The sequence below is a fragment of the Carlito syrichta genome, unplaced genomic scaffold (genome assembly GCF_000164805.1).
Source record: "Carlito syrichta isolate Samal-C Ts95f unplaced genomic scaffold, Tarsius_syrichta-2.0.1 Scaffold301696, whole genome shotgun sequence".
Taxonomy (NCBI): Eukaryota; Metazoa; Chordata; class Mammalia; order Primates; family Tarsiidae; genus Carlito; species Carlito syrichta.
In genome coordinates, this window is record NW_007245792.1 from 354,124 (window position 1) to 376,138 (window position 22,015).

Sequence of the window (22,015 nt, forward strand, 5' to 3'; positions counted from 1 at the left end):
CCCTACCTCAGTTTTCCACAGTCATTATCAGAGCAATGTGAGGAAAGTGTACCCTCTTTTTCAAGGCTTCTTTTCTCCTCTCTCTTAGTCACACAGCTACTTAGTTACCTATAACAAAGCTCAGTATATAATAAGCACTGCCCCTTTTGTTGTCCGCTTCCCAAGGTGATGTCCATTCATGAAAAAATCTGCACTGGGGCAAGTGGCCAGGAGGGTGAGTTGGGAGAGAATCTCAGGGCTCTCAGAAAGCACAAACCAGAACAGCAGACTCCTAGTAACAGGGAAGGGGATTAAAAACAACCACAGTATTTACTGTGTTTATTTTTTTGGTTAGAATTATTCTACTTAATAGATCTAGTGTGGGAATAGATCTTTCAATCTTGACAGTGTTTGGTCTGCCTGCAGAAGTCATTTACATTAGAAGTGTGAAGTTGTATTTGGAATGATGGAGTATCTTGTAAATTCTTATCTATGGCACTAACAGTATTCTTTCACTGATGATCGGATTTTTAAAAATTCTAATGGAAATTTTATATGTGGTTTCTTATGTCTTCAAAAGTCAAGAATGCATATAGGATGTATGATTTGGTTGTTGTGAGCACAAGTCCTAGGGGCAACTGATTGGCTCTGATGCCTATAATTTGTGTGCTCAGGCTAGTTAAGTTTCAAAATCTCAACTTGGGCTTCTACTCCACAGGGGTGTTGGGAGAATGAAATGAAATAACACAAGAACATCTTTCTCTCTCTCTCTCTCTCTCTCTCTCTCTTTTTTTTTTTTGAGTTGTAGTCTCACTCTGTCACCCTGGCTGGAGTGCAATGACATGCTCACAGCCACCGCAGCCTTGACCTGCTGGGCTCAGGTGATCCTTCCACCTCAGTTTTCCAAGTAAATGGAACTACAGGCATGTACCACCATACCCAGCTAGTTTTTTTTATTTACTGTAGAGGTTAGGTCTTGCCAAGATGCCCAGGTTGGTCTTGAGCCCCTGGACTCAGGCAATCCTCTCACCTCTACCTCCCAAAGTGTCGGGGTTACAGCCACTACACCAGGCCAAAAGCACATCTTTCAACATAGTTCCAGACCCATAACTGTTGTGCTCATTATCCACCTAGGTTTCAAGGCGAGGCCTTTTAAAATGCAGAATCTGAAAGTGCGGAACTAATACTTTCCTGTATAAGACTTCTGTTAAGAGTGTGTGTCCAAAACTCATTTGGGGAGGAAATATATGATTATTGGGGTCATCATCACATGGTTTATCTGGAATAAGGTTTTCTTCATTACCATTAGGTAATTGGGTTTTGTCTTTGAAGACTTACATAATTGATTCTCTATTTAATTCTGCTGGTAAAATTTACTTCTATTAATTGCTACTTAATTTGAAACTCATGAATTTGCTATGAGCAGATAGAGTATGTGAGCGATGCTACTATTTATTTTCCCATCTACTCATTGTACCATCCCTTTTGTACCAGCTTGTGGCTCACCAGATCCACATTCATTTATTTGGCAAATATGATAGAGTGCTCATTGTTGACTGGCTGTGTGCTAGGTGTTAAAGAAAGTCACACAAAGAGTGCCAGACTTAGCATATGAAAATATCGTACAGGACGTAATTATACTAAAAAAGCATTCGTTGTTTATTTGAAATCCAGATCTATCTGGGCATCTGCTTTTTATCTAGCAACCCTATGTCAAAGTCTTTGTCTTCATGTGACTTTTCACCAAGTAAGGGACACAGTCAAGTATCTCTCAGGTGATCACAACATAGCGGCGAGAGCTATGAGCAAGTCTAAGATGCAGAAAGGTATCCCAGAAGAAGTGGCAGCTAAGCTGAGATGTGAAAGTGAGTGGAGTTGCCAAGTGAGTGTTTTGCCTGGTCAAATGCTTCAGGCAAAGGCATCAGTCTCTTGGAAGGTTCTTTTGGCAACATTGTTAGACTGCTGGGAAATTGAGCAATTTACATAAGGGGAGAGAGGAGAGTGTTTTAGTAGGCCTGGCTCCACAAAAGTCTTGGATTCCTTGTGTTATCATCCTATTCTCCCAGCCCTCTCCTCCTTTTCCTTAAGCTAGCCTGAATGCATTTTAATTATTTACAAGTAAAAACAGTCTTAATGAAGACAACTAAACAGTGAACCTTTAAGGAGTAAGTAGAAGCGGAGGCTCTGATCTTTTGGGAGGAGGGATAGTTAGATTACAGAGTTAATTTACGATGACAAAAATGTCATATTGTGAAAGTTTCCCTTGAACAATTTCCTAGATCAGGGGTGTCCCACCTTTTGGCTTCCTTGGGCCACATCCAGTAAAGAGGAATTGTCTTGGGTCACACATAAACTATATAATATAGTTAATGTGTAAACATAATAAGACTTTTTAAAAATACTTTTATTATAACGTTGAAAAAGATGAGAATATAAAAACTAGTGGGACATTTAACTTTGTTTTTGTAAAGCTAATCAATGTCTGGTTCGATGGAAGTGGTAGCAATTCTTAGTGAGTTCTCAAGGTGCTCATCAGAAATGTTCGAGATCCTCTGTCCCTAGAGTTGACCTGGTTTTCTGCTTCAACAGTGCTTGGATGGAACTTGATGCTGGTTCCCTGCCCCAACTGGCTGCTTTGAGCCACCCCTCCACTACCACCTCACTGTGCCCTCCGACCGCCCCAAGGCCCCCGCCGCCGCTCCTGGGTCGTGCAGCTGCCACCGCCGATCCTCAGCTGCCGCCATGACAACTGCCACCACCTCGCAGATAGCCAGAACTACTACCAGGACTCGGAGTCCGCCATCAACCACCAGATCAATCTGGAGCACTGCGTCTCCTACGTCTACCTGTCCATGTTGTACTACTTTGCCCGCGATGATGTGGCTTTGAAGAACTTTGCCAAATACTTTCTTCCCCAATCTCATGAGGAGAGGAAGCATGCCAAGAAACTGATGAAAGCTGGAGGACCATTTTCCTTCAGGACTTCAAGAAACCATGCCGTGATGACTGGGAGAATGCGCTGAATGCCATGGAGTGTGCATTACACTTGGAAAAATGTTAATCAGTCACTACAGGAACTGTACATACTGGCTACCGACAAAAATGACCCCCACGTGTGTGACTTCATTGAGACGTATTAACTGAATGAGCTGGTGAAATCCATCAAAGAACTGGGTGACTACATAACCAACTTGCAAGATGGGAGCCCCCGAATCTAACATGGCAGAATATCTCTTTGACAAGAACACCCTGGGAAAAAATGATGACAGCTAAACCTTGGACTAATTTCCCCACAGTCACTGGGTGATTTTCCTGGTGACCAAGACGGTGCCCTGGGTGATTTTCCTGGTGACCAAGACTGTTTCCTTTACTTTTCCTATAGGTTTCCAAAACATCCACTTTAGTTCTTTGATTTGTACCATTCCTTCAAATAAAGAAATTCAGGCCAGGCTCAGTGGCTCAGCCTGTTTTCCTGGCACTTTGGGAGGCCGAAGTGAATGGATTGCCTGGGCCTGTGGGTTCGAGACCAGCCTGGGTAACTTGGCGAGACCTCATCTCTACAACATATCCAGAAATTAGCTGAGCATGATGGTTCACGCCTGTAGTCCCAGCTACTTGGAAGGCTGAGGAGGAATGATCACTGGATTCCAGCAGATCAGTGCTGGCGTGGCCATGAGCCTTCCACTGCTCTCCAGGCTGGGCAATGGAATGAGATTCCAACTAAAAAAAAAATTTGGTTTGGTACCCCCCAAAAAACCAAACAAAAAAAGAAATATTTGTTCGAATTTTGCTCTTTATGTGCTTCATAATTAAAAACAGCTGTTCACAAATGTATGCACTGCCAAAAAGCAATGTCATGGACAAGGCGTGATTGTGAAGCTCAAAAACAGAACTGCATATGGGATCACAAAGAAAATAAATGCTAAAAAAAATACGATGCTAAAAGATTTTGTGGGGTCCTTCTCGACTGTCTACCTGATTTGCCCACCTGCCTCTACAGCCTCCACTCCAGCCTCTGCCATGTCTATCAGGGTGACCCAGAAGTCCTACAAGATGTCCACCTCTGGCCCCCAGGCTTTCAGCAGCCACTCCTACACAAACGGGCCAGGCGCCTGTGTCAGCTCCTAGAGCTTCCCCTGGGTGGGCAGTAGCGGCGGCTGGGCACCAGCATGACCCTGGGTGGAGGCTATGCCGGGACTGGTGATGTCACAGCCGACAGGGTGAACCAGAGCCTGCTGAGTCCCCTTAAGCAGGAGGTGGAGCCCAACATCCAGGCCGTGCGCACCCAGGAGAAAGAGCAGGTCAAGACCCTCAACAATAAGTTTGCCTCCTTTATGGACACGGTTCGGTTCCTGGAGCCGCGAGAACAAGATGCTGGAGACCAAGTGGAGCCTCTTGCAGCACCAGAAGACAGCGCAGCAACATGGACAACATGGTGGAGAGCCACATCAACAACCTCCCGTGGCAGCTGGACAGGCTGGGCCAGGAGAAGCTGAAGCTGGAGGCGGAGCTGGGCAGCACGCAGGGGCTGGTGGAGGACTTCCAGAACAAGTAGGAGGAGGCGATCAACAAGCCACAGTCAGGGAGAACAAATCCATCCCCATCAAGGATGTAGTCGAAGCTCCCACGAACAAGGTGGAGCTGGAGTCTCGCCTGGAGGGACTGACGGACGAGATCAACCTCCTCAGGCCGCTGGATGAAGAGATCCGTGGGCTGCAGCCCCAGATCTCGGACGCGTCGGCGGTCCTGTCCATGGCCGACAACGGCAGCTCCCTGGACATGGAGGCATCATCGCCGAGGCCCGCGCGCAGCACGAGGAGATCGTCAGCCGCAGCTGGACGGAGGTCGAGGGCATGGACCAGACCAAGGACGAGGAGCCGGCAGGCGCCGCCATGACCCGCGCCGCTCCAAGACGGAGGTCTCCGAGAAGTCAGCCGGCTCCAGGCTGAGATCAGGGTCTCAAAGGCCAGAGGGCCTCCTCGGAGGCCACCAGCGTGGAAGCAGAGCAGCGCGGGGAGACGGCCCTTAAGGACGCCAACGACCCGCTGGCCGAGCTGGAGGCCGCCCTGCAGCGGGGCGCGGCAGCTGCGCGAGCCCCGGAAACTCACGAGCTTGACGCCGGCCCCGGACGTCGAGGGCGCCACCTACCGGAAGCTGCTGCAGGGCGAGGCGGGCCGGCTGGAGGCTGGCATGCAGAACTTGAGCCTCCATACCAGACCCTACCAGCGGCTGCTCAGATGGCCAGAGCTCGGCTTACGGCTCCGGCCTCAGCTGCGGCTTTGGCTCGGACGGGGGCTCCAGCTCTTTCAGCCGCACCAGCTCCTTCAGGGCCGTGGTGGTGAGAAGATCGAGACCCGCGGCGAGAAGTTGGTGTCTGAGTCCTCTGAGGGGCACCCAAGTGAACGGCCACCGCAGCTCCTCCCAGTCTGCCCCCTCCTGTGGCCGGGGCCCCGGAGCCTGCAGGGAGGCGGCTTTGCGGAGAGGGGGGGAGAGCCTAGGGATGGAAGCCCCTCCTGAGGCTCAGCCCCACCCCTCAGCCCACCCCTGGGGGGGTGGGGGTGGAGGGAGCATAGTGCCTGGAGGGCCTCCCTCTTCCCGTGCCCCCAACTAAAAACTAATTCGATTGTTTTTTAGTCCCTCCCTCCCAAATAAAACCTCACCTAACTCTGCCAATCACAAAAATAAAATTAAAAAAAAAAAGATTTTGTGGGGCTGCATTTTTAGCTGTCCTGGGCTGCATTCGGCCTGTGGGCTGCAAGTTAAACTTACCTGCCTTAGCTCATCCACAAAGACTTGTGCTCAGAGACATTCAGAAGGGAGATAGGCCTGGAGGGGAGAGGCCAGCTCCCCCTTCTGTTCATGCCAGGGCACGGGCTCTGTGGCTGAATGGCCGGAGACTGGCAGCTCTCATGCTTGTTCCTTCTGTGAGCTAAACGTGTGTTGCTGAATTTGTTGGATGTATTTGTGTATGTTGAATGGAAATTCATTGATCGTTAATAGATGAAGATTGTTGTGGTCACACCCCAAAGACAGAATGGACTCCCTGCCCCCCAATATTCGGTTCAGATGGCAAAACTGCTGATGCCACACGCGCCAAGAGGAGATGAAAGCTTCACGACTCACGTGATGAGGCTTTCTGGGGAGAGTAGGGCAGGCACCCAAGCAGGTCCAAAAATGGTTTGATAGAGCAGTAAAAGCACATTGGCTTGGATTTTATTGTGGTTAGAAGTGGGGCTGGGGTGAGGGCTCCCAGATATACCCCGGATTTGTGTGATTTGAACCAAGGGAGGGCACACCCAGGCTATCTAGCAGCTCGTCCAGATATGGGGCCAGAGGGGAAGAGGAGAGATTTGGCCTTGCATGTTTTTGCAAACAACAAAAAATGGAGTCATCTTCTTTATTACAAAGAAATGTTCTAGCATTTTATTTTTTTCTGCTTCTGATTGATAATAGTTTCAAGGATCTTGTACAGTTAGTGCTTAACTTTGTATTAACTTCTAATTAGATGTATCAAACAGTATCTGGCAGGAAAGAGGTGGCACATGAAAACAGGGTAATTTGAAGAGAGTTTAATAAAGCAAAAGTGTGGGTAGAGTATGAGAAAATAGCAAGGGATATTGAAATCTATGTTCTGAGATGAGTAATAATGTTTGGGGCTTCATTTAGTTTCTACTCCTAACAGAGATGGCAAAGGAGAGGGGAGGGGAAAAGGGGGAAGAGATCTGTATGGAGTGGGTTGCCTAACAGGAGCTATGCCCTTAGTTCAAGGAATCAGCCATCTACAAAGAGCACCTCAAGGAAGGTGCCAAGAAGCCCACAATAAACATCCCAACTTCACTTTCCTTCCTCCCTCTGAACTCCTGCCAGTTCACCTCCATTGTCCAACACAACCAGAAGTCAGAGAGCAAGGCTGCTCATGCAACAGTCTGTAGAGTCTTGCTCCCAGGACCCAGAGCAGGCTGGGGAGGAGTCTGCAGGGGCAGGGGAAAATGTCCAGCTTAAGAAACTTTATTGTCTTTTCCCTCTGGGAGTAGGATAGAAGTCTGAATCTACCCATAGTCAACTTGGTCAAAGAAATTTTCCCCTGTTGTTCTCCTGGTAAGGTCAATAGGTCTTAGCACACAATACAAAAGTTCTGGCATTTTAAATGGGTGGTTTTTTTATTACATGTAGAGCATTAACTTGAGACATGTAAAGGAACATATTTTGTGCTCTCATTCTCTCTCTCTCTCTTAAATTAATATTCAAAGTTCAGAGAAAAGAAGAGCCAGAACATGACAACATGCAGATCCACCTGGTGATATGCACCAGTCTTGGACCTAGTGATATTTCAATAAATGTTGACCCATTAAATGATCCACGGAATCACAACAGAAAACATGAGCAATCTGATGAACAAGACTGCTCATTGTAGAGACTGTCTCATAACAAGACTGTCTTGTTTATCTTGTCTATACCAAAGTTTAATTCCTTTGTCAAATTATCCCATCTGTTTGCCACACACCCTATGCTAATTAATTCACGTATTTGGGAGTTCTGCACACAGGGCAGGAATGTTGATGCTGACGGGACCATAAAACAGTTGCTGGGTGTTGTCTGCTTCTATGCCCACTCTTTTCCTGTGGAGTCAAAATTTAATGTCAGCACAATTTGATAACAACATAACAGCTTTTCTGAAATTTATTTTTCCTCCTAAAATGCATTTGCATTTTTGAATACTTATTTTTGGCCCTAGTTTTCATGCAATTTTGTTTATAGCACCAGAAATAGGACAATGTGACTTTTTGTTCCTTTTATTACTCCAATCTGATGCCCAAAGGGTTGAAGTCAAAATCGTTAAGCAAATGGCAGAAAGCAATCAGTGTTCCCAAATAAAAGGTCATACAATAAGGAAAGATGAGAGTGAAATACAGAAAATCACTCATTGGTTTGGCTCAAAAATCTTCAAATTTTCATCAAACTGCAAGTAAAACATTGAAATGAGAATGATGGCTTTATTTGGCATTATTTGCTAACTATGACATTTCTATTGAGTCTCATTCCCATTTTCAAAACCCCTTTGAGTTAAAGAAAAAGAGAGAGAGAGAGAGAAGGAAAAAAATGAGATTGAATATGAACTTTCCATGTAGGTTGACCAGCAAAGATTCTCCAAACTATGAAAACATCTGGCTTTTACCTTAGCACATTTTCAGTGAAACTATAATCAGGACAAAAAGGAACAATTTTTCTTTGAATAGACAGTGCGTATGCGTTCTGGAAACAGAAATAAATATGCATCAAGGTGTGGCCCTGGAGCTAGAAGCCTCCCTGCAATTCCAGGGAAATGCACTTAATGACTTCCAAGGTTAGGTTTTAGACAATGATCATGGGCGTAATTGGTATGTTTTTCTGCTTTTCCCTCAAGTCTGGCCGGCAGCCTAACTAAATGAAACTTCTTGGTGTGCTGATGTATAGTATTCGATTAGTCAGATCAGAATGAAATAAATATATGTGGCAATGCCTTTTTCAAAGGCAACTGTCACTTGAATATGTTGACACAAAATATTTGCTTTCTGGTATGTACATATTGAACTCTTTAAACTACCCTTAAGTAAAATGCTATGCTGAGTGGGAAAACTGCACCCTCACACCTCAAATACTAACTTGGTCTGGGAAATCACATATGATAGACATTTCTATGTGGTGGTTGCCAGTGTGTAGACTCCTCTGACAGAGGAGATGGAAATTAATTGGAAGACCAATTCCAGGCTTTATTTGATTGTTTTCTAATAGTTTTAACATTTTTTTGTGAATAGGGTCATTTGATGAAAAAATAGAAATCTGGATTTCCAAGCCACAAGTTTTGAAAGCAATCTCCTCTTTCTACCTTATAGAAATAATTTTTTCCCTGATTATTCAAGAAATACACAGTCATTGTTTAAAACATTGGAAACATAAATGGCAAACACATTTGATGTTTTTCATTCACATATTATTTTATTCTCTTTCTTTTTCTTTTTCTTTTTTTGAGTTGGAGTCTCTCTCTGGCACCCAGGCTAGAGTGCAGTGGCATGCTCATGGCCACCGCAGCCTCAACCTGCTGGACTCAGGCGATCCTTTTGCTTCAACCTTCCAAGTAGCTGGAACCACAAGCATGCACCACCATGCCTGGCTAATTTTTTTTATCTGTTGTAGAGACAAGGTCTCACCATGCTGCTCAGGTTGGTCTTGAGCCCCTGAGTTCAGGCAACCCTCTTGCCTTTGCCTCTCAAAGTGCTGGTATTACAGATGTGAGCCACTGCGCCTGGTATCTTTCATTTTTCTAAAGAAAGACACAAGTTCTTTCTATTTTGTTAATTAAAAAACAGCTGTTTTCTGCTAGGCGTGGTGGCTCACTCCTATAATCCCAGCACTTTGAGGGGCAGAGGCAAGAGGATTGCCTAAGTCCAGGGGCTTGAGACTAGCCTGGGCAATTTGGCAAGACTTCTTCCCTACAATAAGTCAAAAAAATTAGCCAGGCATGGTGGTGTGCACCTGTGGTTTCAGCTACTTGGAAGATGGAGGCGGAAGGATCGCCTTAGCCCAGCAGGCGGAGACTGCAGTGGCTGTGAATGTGCCACTCACTCCAGCCTGGATGACAGAGTAAAACTTTAACTCAAAAAAAAAAAAAAATGTTTTCTCCTTTTCCTGCTCTACACACACACACACACACACACACACACACACACACACAGTCCACAACCAGAGGCTACTTAGTATAGTTTTTGGTAGGAGTATGAAGATGATGTCTGATAGGAATTGACTTCCACCTGTTCTCCATTTCAGTTGATTTTCAGCTTATGCAAAACAGGGGCCCATAAAAAAGTAACTCCCGATAGGCAGAGCCTATAACTTTAAGCAAGTAAATTTCTTCTACAAACTTAGAGGGTTTAGGTAAAGGAGACACCATGGAGTGCTTATGGATTGTGGGAGTTTCTTATAACACTCTTGCTATAGTTTTCCAAGTGGTTTCCTATATTCTTCTTTATACTCCGTCCTAATTGAATAGAAGTTATGCCCTAAATGGAGGACTCTATCACAAGATTTGAACTAGATTTATGCAGAAAAGGGTAAAAAACTTTTAAAATTTTGTTTATCTTTTCTCTTCGGACATTTAGGAGGAAAGACCTAAAAGTTATCTGAAACAATCAGGAGAAAGCAGGATGCAGAAGATCTAAAAACTAGTAAGATATGTTTATAGTTTCCTAATGTCTCCTTTTAGTTGAAAGGGTAAGTAGAGACAAGAGAAATGTTGACTGGTATCAGTCAATTACAGAAGACAGAGCATACATCTTTGTGTAATTGGCCTTTTTTCCATATATTATCCTGATAAGATGGTTTAAGTACAGGCAATCTGTAAACAAAGTTAATTAGTATTTAATAAATACTTATGCTGTTTTGAAAATCACTATATTTTGTCGAAAAAATTGAAAATTAGTCTGGTTATAATGTAAATCTTACTCTCAGCTTCAAGTCTGAATCTATGGGACTAAAAATGTCTTCACTGACACCTGCTGGTAGGCTCTGGAATTGCAGAAAGAGTGGCTAAGAGGTGCTATCTCTCCTGGAAGACATAAATTGTAAATTCTAATTCCCAATGAGCACAATTAAGTCCTTTTCACCATATGGACTTCCTGATCAGTGGCTTTACTGTTATTAAGGACATTTAACTAGTTGTTTTTGATATTTTTAAAGTATTTGACCTGTGATACAACTAGATGCTGGAAATGTAGAGATAGAGTCTCTTATAATTAGACTATTAGATGCTAGGGATGCAGAGACAAAGCACATAATGAAGAAATTCAGATCCTATGATATTGAAGACAAATAGATGGTATAGTGCACTGTGTTCTTTTTTTGATAGAGGTCAGTCTGAACTGATCCTTGAAACTAATTCAATGAACAAATGCTTGCTGAATGCCTATTGGTGCCTTGTGATACTCTGAGAGTTGCAAAATGAACAGTGTCTCTTTATGTGAAAAAATGCTGGGAAAGGAAAATAATGACAGTTTGCCAGGAGCATTTAGAATGAATATTTAATTAGGATTTTCAGAATTAGGAAATCTGACTGGCGAAGGTGGCATGTAAACTAATATTTGAAGGCTGACCAAAAGTTAGGTCTGGGGATAAGGCATACACAAAGATTGTAAAGAGCATATGCTAAGATTGTTGAGAAGATGAGAGAAGTTCTGTAAATAGAGATAGAGCAGGGGCTGGCAAACTTCTTCTGCTAAGGACCAGATTGTAAGAATTTGGGGTTTATGGGCCACAAATCAATGTCCTAAACTCTGCAAACAACTGCTCTTGCTGAGAGGCTTGTTTTTTTGTTTGTTTTTATATTTGGCATTTAAAAATGTAAAAATCATTCTTAGTTTGCAAGCCATGTAAAAACAGACTGTTGGCTGGATTTGGCCCATGGACCATAGTATGCTGATCTGAAGCACAAAGTGAAAGGAGTGTTGAGTGTCTGGGCTTAGGTTGGATGGGGAAGATATGCGATGCATGTTGCAAATGGTCTCAAGATGCTTTTAGGCTAGAGAGCTTCCACTCTAACTTGAAGGAAATAGGAGATCATTGAAAGGGCTTATATGGGAGAGTTGTTATTTATTTGAACTTTGAAAGATCACTTGGGCAATGTTCTGTATGGGCAAAGAATTGGGTGGGTCAAGAGATCGGCTGGGGGACTGATGCAGGGACTTTGGCACAATAAAGACTTAGTTGGTATAGGGAATAGATGTGAAATGAATCACAATTTGTAAAACCTGATGATTGATCAAATGTATGGGCTAAAGAAAGATAAATGAATTACTTCTGGCTTGAATAAATGATGTTGAGGCTTTCATTGAGCTTGGGACCTAGCAAAAGCCAAAAGTTTAAGGGGAAAGCCAAGAAGTCCCATTTTTTCCAGAATTCTCAGTTTTGGGTTCTTATGAGACATTCAAAAATAATAACAATAATAATAAGTACAATGGTAGGAAATATTTAATGAGGCTTGCCAAGTACTAAGCACTGTTCTAAGTGCTTACTTGAATTAACTCCTTTATTCCTCACAACAAACCTCAGGGTAGGTACTACGATTATTCCCATTTCATAGATGAGAAAACTGAGCACAGGAAAATTAAGAAACTTACTCAAAATGGAAAACGTGTGTGTGGCCGAGAGGATATTTGTTTGGGAATTATCAGCATACAGACCTTGCGTAAAATTGTGGGAGTTAATATGAACACTCTGTGGCAGTCTATAGAGTAGAAAAGACAAGAAGTGCTGGGACTAAATTCTGAGGGACAGCAACAAGTAAGAGAAGGAGGAAAGAGAACAACCCCCAGAGAGCCTAAGACTAAACAGCTGGAGAGTTAGGCAGCACAACCCAGAGAGACAGGGCCACAGATACTCCAGAAGAGAATACTTGAAGAAGGAGGGTCCAATAGAGACAAATCCTGGTAAGCAGGTAAGTCAGGAACAGATGGTCCTGTTTGACTTTGGAGTCACCAACATGCAGCTTATTGATGTCCCTAGCAAAAGGTGCTTCAGTCAAAGTGGTAGGATTGGAGTGTCGCAGAATATTAAGATGAAATATTACAGGAAAAGCTGCTAGATAGGAGAAATCAGATGAGGGAGAGGAGTTGAGGTCTGATGAGGTGATGGATCAGGAAGCAAGTCAGTTGGGTATAATCAGATAGTGGACTTTCCAAATCATTAATTCAGACTTTGAGAAATTCTGGGAGATTATAAGGTCTATGTCACATCCATGGGACTATGAGTTTGGAGTTGGTGAATGGAAGATGTAAGTCATGAGAGCTCAGGAGGACAAAATACTGAGACATTAAGGTTTTAGTTAAGCCTTCTTTATAAACAAAATGGTGGAGAAAAAAGCTTTGGATCCGGTGCTAAAGTGATTCAATGAAAAGGGGGACAAAGAGTAGATGTGAGCAAAACAGATGGTTATGAAGGAGGGGTACAGAAAGATAATTCCTTCAAGCAGGGATTTTCACATCAAGATGGAAGATTCATGGTCTAGATGGACAGTGTTGAGTAAGAGGAATGAACAATCTCCCACCATCCTTGCAGCCTGTGAAATGGGGAGAAGTGAATGACTTCCTGAGAGACCACAGAGGTAGCACTATCTCCTGGGGCTAAGCCAGGGTTCTTTTGAGGCAAGGGGGGTAGAGTGAGTGTTCAGTAAAGAACTCGAGGACATCTATAAATCTGCTGGCTTATGGGGTAAGAGTTCTGCAGGGTGGAATGGAAAATTTGGGAAAAGAAGTGTGGAGAGGAAAGTTGACATAGGAGAAAGGGAGGGAATGTATGAAAGGGTACCCAAAACACCCCCCATTTATCTTTTTTGGAAGATGGATACCTTGTAATACAGTCTTTCCCCACTAGGTGAGTGTTCTAGAAATCCATTGGCATCAGTGTACCAACTAGCATTATTGTGAGACTACATTCAGCTTCAGTGAATTTTTTTAAAGCCATTCTTTCAACGAATTTGCCCATGTCATGATGGGTAATTTATGAGCTCACCTGCCCACATTGCGCTTAGTGTTCAGTTTTAAAAACGGCATGTCTCCCTATGCCCTACACTCCCTCTTCACCGATCTTGCCCCAAGAGTCTTTATTTTGTTTCCCCTGATGAAAAAAGTCCTCAAAGGGAAATGTTTTGCTGATGTGGAAGGGGTGAAGCAAAAACTGACAGAAGCACTGAAAGGCATCAAAATTGATCAGTTCAAAAATTGTTTTGAGCAGTAGAAAAAGTGTCTCAATAGGTGTATTACATCAAAAGGAGAGTACTTGGAAGGTGACTAAAGTTTAGGCATATAAGAATAAATACACAATTTAAAAAAAAATCGTAATAAATTTTAGTTTTTTGGGTCCACCCTCATATTCAGGAGGAGCTTAGATCTTGGGTAGTGATCACAGCATACAGAGTTTTTTGTATTGCATGGCAAATTTGGTTGGGTAGAAATGTTTTAAATAATTAGTCTTGTTGGTCTCTTGATGAAAATCTTGGAGTTAGAAGTGGAAGGTCACTGCCGGGCTCGGTGGCTCAGCCTGTAGTCCCACGCCTTTGGGAGGCTGAGGTGAGTGGATTGCCTGAGCCCGCGGGCTTGAGACCTGCTTGGGCAGCGAGACCTCATCTCTACAATAAATAAAAAAATCAGCCGGGCGTGGTAGCGCATGCCTGTAATTCCAGCTACTCGGAAGGCTGAGGCGGAAGGATCGCCGGAGCCCAGCAAGTCTAGGCTGTGGTGACCAGGAGTGACCACTGCACTCCAGTCTGGGCGACCGAGTGAGACTTCAACTCAAAAAAAAAAAAAAAAAAGTGGATGGTCACTATGCCTTGTGGGAGTCAACCTTGGCCTGGTTGGTTACACATCCAAGGAAGTTCTCGTGTCTTTGCTGGGTAGAAGGAGACTGTCAGGGATGGGTAGATGGAGGCTTTGGCTAGGGGGTGAAGTACAGTTGTTGAATTCTGGTGACGCCCTGTAAGGCTACTTAGCAACAGATGCCCAGGACAAGGGCAGAGCATCTAACTCAGTCGCGGAATCAATAACTAAGCATCTGCATCTCAGAGGCATTTCTTTTTCCTAACAGTGTGTAGTTATCATTTAGTGTGGAATGGGAACCAAGGTACTGCAATTGGAAGTTATTGGAGAAATGTTGATCTTTAGGTCTTTCACTCTTTAATATGCATCTTCGTCTCTTTCTTGAGAATGAAGTGCCTTTTATCACTATCAACTTGGCTGCGTCATCAAGCCTTGCGGGGTTTCAAAGTCCTGCTGCTGATGGTCCAAGCAGTCTTTGTGTAGTGATGTACTAGCCAGCTCTCTAGGCAGAATCCTCTTAGAACAGAGATCCCCAGCCTCCGGGCTGCAGACCAGTGCCCCTCTGTGGACTGTTAGGAACCAGGCCGTACAGCAGGAGGTGAGCAGTGGGTGAGTGAGCTCTCCATTCTGTCACATTAGCAGCGGCATTAGATTCTCATAGATGCACAAAACCTGCTATAAACTGCACATGCAAGGAATGTAGGTTGCATGCTCCTTATGAGAATCTAATGCTTGATGATCCCCTCCCGCTCCTCCCACCCTTGTCCATGGAAAAATTGTCTTTGAGAAATCCAGTCCCCGATGCCAAAAAGGTTGGAGACCTCTGCCTTAAAAGGCTTCTTTTGAAAGACCCACTTCCCTAGTCTGCTTGAGCTACAGGTTCTTGACCTGGGCCAGGTCCTCAAAGCTGGAAGCAATAGTGCATGTTTTTCTAGTGCATCTCTCAAGCTCTTGTTTCTATCCTTTTGGGGGCCCCCTTGAAGGCACACAAACATCTGCATTCCCTACACTAGGGAAGCAACACAATGCTTTAAAGCCTCTCAGAAAACCTACAGGACAGTTAATATGATTTAAGCCTATATTTAAATTTTATGAGACTCATTTTCAAGGCTAATAACCCAGTTTACTGTGCACAATATCAAATGCAAATTTTATTACTGACTTGGTAAAAACCAAGACGACCATCATTAGCATATCTCCCTGCATCCCCCTTTTTAGCCAAAAGGTGCACCAGGAGTAACAGTGGGGGTTTTTATATGTGTTGTAAATTACAGTTACTATCTCATTAGATAAACACATTTAAAATCAGGTTATCATTCACTTATATATCAGAAAGTTGTTTGTTCAATTGCAGCTAGTCTCATATTCTAACATATGGTGCATGAAATTCTTAGACTAATAAAATTTCAAGGTACAGGGAGCTGGTGTCTTGGAAAAAACTGTTTCTGCTCCACGAATGGCTCGATATAATCTGTAATTGCTTTGAAACAATTATGCAGCAGGCTGTTTTGTACTTAATAGTATTTACATCCTTGGTTTTATTAGCAACAAAATGTGAGTGGAACTTGTGAAAGAGAAATTAATTTTTTCACTAAAAGATGTAAACTTTCAAATGGAGGCTCCAGCAGATTGAGGAAACTACAAATACAGGGATAAGTGAGATTCCGATTTCTTCACTTTCTTTTTATTACACTGCTTCCTAGTTCTCCTGAACATATTAGACCATTTATCCAAGTATTTAAAAAAAGTAATAAAACCTCACACACTCCAGGCTTCTAGTCTGAACTTTTATTTTTAAAGATGTACTGCCTTCTAGAGTTACGTTGTGCTATTCGTATTGTCAAAACTGGACTGGCACTGGAAGGATCACTGCAGGAGGATTTTCTCAAAGAAAAAAGTACAGATGATGTCTAAACATAGATATTCTTCTATGTGAACTCAGCTTCCCTACCAAAACAAGCAAAAGGCCGGGCTCGGTGGCTCAGCCTGTAATTCTGCGCCTTTGGAAGGCTGAGGTGAGTGAATTGCCTGAGCCCGTGGGTTCGTGACCTGCCTGGGCAACTTGGTGAGACCTCATCTCTACAATAAATCAAAAAATCAGCCAGGCGTGGTAGCGCGCACCTGTAATTCCGGCTACTTGGAAGGCTGAGGCGGAAGGATCGCCGGAGCCCAGCAGGTCGAGGCTGCGGTGGCCGGGAGCGGCCACTGCACTCCAGTCTGGGCGACAGTGAGACTCCAACTTAAAAAAACAAAAAAAAAAAACAAAAAAAAAAAGCAAAAGAACCCCCAATATCCTTTGCAAATATAGAGTTCTTGTTGTGAACGATATGTAAGATAATGTCTTCATGTTACACCGTTTTCACGGAGTTCATTTGAGTCTTGTAATATCTTGGCAATGCTGGGTGTCAGAAAGAGCCATGAACTTCAGCTCGCTCATCTGTAAAACAGGGACATGTGTACAACCTTCCTGAGTTTTTATGAGAATTCAATCAACTACAGTTAAAAGCAACGAGCCTTCTAAGTGCTAAAGCAGTCCCCAAATGTTAGTCATCACAAATGATTACCGATTAGTTTTGTTTGAAGTAGCATCCAGGTTTCAAAGCAAGTGAGCAATACTTACAGGTGTTTCTATTTTACCTTGTCTTTCTAGGCAGAGATGTATCTTTCTCACGTAATTCATTTCTAGGCATTTACTGATGTGAAACAAGGCTGCATTGACTTTCCATTTGTATGATATGCTTGGTCAAATGATACATTCTCTAACATGTTAGCACACATTCTGAAGTAGAAAATAAAATTATCTTAATAACTTTTTAAATGTATGTAGTGCATGTTCATTTTAGAAAACAACAATATTCATAAATTTGATATATTTTCTTTCTTGATTTACATATGTATGCATGTGGTACATGTATAAAATATATATTTTCATGTTTTACATGATTAAAATGACATTATCCTTAATTATATAGTTTAACTTTTCACTTAACAGTATGTAATGAACAATTTGATATGTTATCTGAAAACTGTTTGAAAATATTAGTTTTAATGACTGTGTACAATGTACAGAGTACAAATATTGTCACCAGTGAGAATATTTTAATGTTGAATTTTTATTGTAAAACTTTTAAACATGCATAACATAGAAAGAATGGTACAATGAACACCAGCATACCCACCACTCAGATTCAATAGTTGACCTAATCTGGTGGCTCTTTTTCTACAGATATATATATGTATACATATACATATGTAGATATATGTATATGTATACATATATATGTAGATATGCATATGTATATAGATGTATATATAGAGAGAGAGTCACTGTGAAAACAGAACATTTTCCAAGATGCCTACTCTAACAATAGGACAATGTTTCATGTTCTTTAAAAAATCATCCAGTCACATCTGGAAGCTGAACTTCCTTCTGCCCCCACTTTTGTAGAGAATGTGCTCTTCTGTCACTCCTGGCTGAAAACCAGACCACCTCTATCGAGAGAGGTATTTTTTTAATGGGTCATACAGTTTTCTTGGTGCCTGATTTTGGAGGGTAATGAATTGAGCTGGTAAAATTAACCAAGTCCATGCGGCCTGCCCATTTTGTAATGAACATTTTTAGATGCTGTCTGAAATTGTTTGAAAAGGAATGTACAACAGATGCTGGGGCCAAGCTACTTGAGTATCCTTGTGACGCTTTGCATTCTGGGAAGACGAGGCTCTTGCTCTTAATTTTATCACTTTTATGTAGTATTTATTCCACCAGACTGGATTTTTCCATTTGGAGTGATATGGAAGCTATGACTAAGAAACGTGAGTATAAGTATTTCATTGCTTACAAACCTGTCATCAAAAAACACAAATGTGTAATTATTTATCTGTATTGTAATGTAAAAACAGAGAATTCTATTGATCACATGTCATGCAAAGTTATACACTACCTCAAACTTAATTATGGAGAAATCAATTTCATTTTTCTAAATGTAATGTTCAGTCACTATTTAAAACAGCAAACAATTGCTGCATGGCAAGTAAAATCAATGTTAAGGGTCACCAAAGATCTCCAGAGTTAGCTGAAGACTTATTTATAGATTTCCATTCCTATCCTAGATGTATGTTCCATGTCTTTTAGAAGGACTTATGCTTTGAATTTTTACTTAAATTATATCTATTTCCTTCTAGTTAAGGTCTCCTCAATATCATTTTTGCTGGTTGGGGTAATTTAAATATCTTTAGAAGTTCCTTAATGCCTTTAAGATATCACTTGGAGGCTAGGCGCGGTGGCTCAAGCCTGTAATCCCAGCACTTTGGGAGGCTGAGGCGAGAAGATTGCCTGAGTCCAGGGTTTTGGGCAACTTGGTAAGATCTCATCTCTACAATAAGTCAAAAAATTAGCTGGGCATGGTGGCTCGTGCCTGTAGTTCCAGCTATGTGGAAGACTGAGGTGGAAGGATCGCCTGAGTCCAGCAGGTCGAGGCTGCGGTGGCCATGAGCATACCACTGCACTCCAGCCTGGGTGACAGAGTGAGGCTCCAACTCAAAAAAAAAAAAAGATATCATTTGGTATATTGTTACTTATAGTTCACCACAAACTCTGTGTGTGTGTGTGTGTGTGTGTGTGTGTGTGTGTGTGTGTATGAAAACAATTGTCAATCAGTTAATGACCTGAAAACCTAGAGTGATTTCCAGAGAGGGGAACTTGATCACCAGGATAATTTTTAATCTAATTAATAGAACTTAACCTATGTAATATTATTCAATTAAAGTTTTTGCAAAGATGACAAGTAGCATAAAATCTTTTAATCAATGATATGGTTCACCTTAGTGATATTGCAAATATATTTCACATGTTAATGCAGAAAGAGTATTGAATATTAACATGACAGTTCTGTTTACATTATTGCAGTGACATGCTGGTAAATGTTTAACAACTGTCTCTCTGGAGGGAAAAGTTCAGAGATTTTTAGATTACTCTTCTAACCATGACTGACTTCAAGCTACCAACCTAGCTTCTCTGAAGTCCAAGTAGGAAAAGCATTTACTCTATGACTCATAAAAGGCTTTTCAAGCCAGCTCCCAAATGTCTCTGTATTATGGATTATACTGAGCTTGAACAAGCCAAAAACAAATTTTAAAAACCTTCTATTTTTTATTCATTTACATTCATTCCACTACTTAGACCTAGAATAAATTCTCATTTAATCTAATAACCCTGCAGCATTTTAAAAACTTTCATAAAAAGCATTTCATCTGAAAGGACTTTCTTCCATCACCAAAGGCATCCTTAATGATGATTAAGGTAAAGAGTTTCAGCGGAGTGTGAGTATATGTATATGAAATTTCTAGATTTTATAATTTGCAAAATGTGACAGAATCATCCTCCTAACTTAAATACAGTGTGAAGATTAACAGGAAGCATGCTCTGTTCTTCTACTGTGTCTGTGGCTTAAAAACAAAGTTATTTCAATTGGTTTGCTATTATTGACAAAGTGACTTTTTTGTACAGATGTACAAAGAAAAAGTTTCAAGGGGTGAGAACAATTTCAGCGTCCCCAAGGGAAGTCACAGTTGTGTTGAAGCTGCTGTTCAATCTCCTCTAAATTTTCACTGCATTTTGGCCTTTTCGCCTAAATCTTTAATCATTTTATAATTTTAGACATTTATCTCATTGAACTTTTGTATTTGCTTTTAAATCTCATCACTTTTATCTTATTTTTAAACTCAACCTTTCTCTTTTAACAAAAAGGTTTTATTCTTTTTCATTTTGCAATCTGTTTCTATAGTGTCAGGGAAGAGGTGTGGCTACAGGGATGGTGGAAATGGAGAGTGTCATTGACTAAACAAAAGGGGCTGTGACCAGGCTCAGTGGCTCAGCCTGTAATCCCGCGCTGTGGGAGGCTGAGGTGAGTGGAGTGCCTGACCTCGTGGGTTCGAGACCCACCTGGGCAACTTGGCGAGACCTCATCTCTACAATAAATCAAAAAATCAGCCGGACATGGTAGTGCACGCCTGTAATTCCGGCTACTCGGAAGGCTGAGGTGGAAGGATCGCCGGAGCCCAGCAGGTCGAGGCTGGAGTGGCCAGGAGCGGCCACTGCATGCCAGTCTGGGCGACAGAGTGAGACTCCAACTCAAAAAAAAAAAAGAGTCTGTGACCTTCCTTCAGGGCATCCCTGCAACCAGTTACTCAACCAGCTGAGACTGACTGGTTAGACTAGGGGATACTTGTGGATTAACTACATGTAGGACTGTAATGATTTCTATAGAAAGACCATATTTGATTCATTGGTGTAGCATTTCATCCTTACACCTTAAACCAGAGGCTGGCAAACTAGGGTCCCTGGGCCGAATGCAGCCCACCATCTATTTTTGTAAAGAAAGTTTACTGGGACACAGAGATGCCCATTCATGTAACTATTCCCATAAAAGCTTTCATGTTACAACAACAAAGCTGAGTAGTTACAACAGAAATGAAAATATTATCTAGGCATTTAAAAACCGTCCTCAATATTAAGTCATTGGTTGTTATCTGAGTGTTGTCTACAGCAGTCTTCAGAAACAAGAAGTTAATAGATGTGGCCCCTGAATTCAAGGAACTCTGTCAAGTGGGACATAGTAGAATATACAGCACCTTGTGAAAAGTAGTATCAGCCTGTGGGAGTCATGAAAGGCATTTTAGGGAAGGTGATATTTAGGTTGAAAGCCAAAGAGAACTAGAAGTTAGTCAGGCAAAAGTGCTGGGGGTGGGGACGGTGGGAGGAGGGTGTGGTTGACAGAGATTCTTCTAGGACAACGAGAACATGGCATGTGTGAGGCACTGGGATGCTCAGTCTTGCTGTAGCAAAGATGTGAGGAGAGAAGAGAGGGAATAAAGCTAGACAGGGGCACTGGCCTGAGTAAGCATGCCCCTGAAAGCTAAGATAAGGAATTTGGATTTTATTCTGAGATTCATTGAAGGTATTAAACAGGAGTGACACAATCCAGATGCTCATTTTAGATATTACATGAGTTGGAGAGGAATATTTTGTATATCTTAAAACAGATACAAGAGAAGGAGGTGTCTTTATTTATAAAACTACCTTGACAAATGCTTCGCATGGCAGTTGTGAGGATGAGGCTGTCAGCTGCCCAACTCTAGAAAACATGATTGAAAAAAACAACCTGGGGATGTCCGGCAAGATGGTAATGGAACACGTTGGACTGTGAGAGTCTCTGCAAAAGTGATTGTCTATAAAGACTCTCTGCATGAGTGGGTGTGTGCTGGTGGGTGAGTGAAAGTCTGTCTGAGGGGAGACTTGGGCTCATGCACCCAGGGCTCTTTCCTCTAGACGTGACTGCAATCCCCCACTGCCCTGAGATTGGAGCCCCCAATGCACAGGATCATCTGTGATTCTCAGGGCTCTCCTGAGAAAAGGCAGTGGAAAACAACTGATCCTCACCACCTGGTGCCTGGCCCACACCATCACCTGTGACAGCAGAGCTGTACCAGCCCCAGGATCATGGAGAAAGCAGATAATGGAAAACTGGAAGGGAGACCTGCCACCAGTGAGGAAACGTCAGCCAGCACCATTTTCTCTGTCTCAGGATCAGGCAGAGACCTGCATTGCCCCACCCAGCTCTGCCCAGCCTCCAACCTGGGACCTAGAGGTAGTCTCCTTATCAAATTCAGGAAGACAGGCACTCCTTCCCTATGCT

At 42.5% G+C, this 22,015-nt stretch overlaps 2 pseudogenes; both read left to right on the forward strand.

The window, feature by feature from the left end:
* Positions 1 to 2,721: 2,721 nt before the first annotated feature.
* On the forward strand, positions 2,722 to 3,252 carry LOC103257409 (annotated as a pseudogene).
* A 735-nt stretch (positions 3,253 to 3,987) lies between these two features.
* On the forward strand, positions 3,988 to 5,496 carry LOC103257413 (annotated as a pseudogene).
* The last annotated feature ends 16,519 nt before the right edge of the window (positions 5,497 to 22,015 follow it).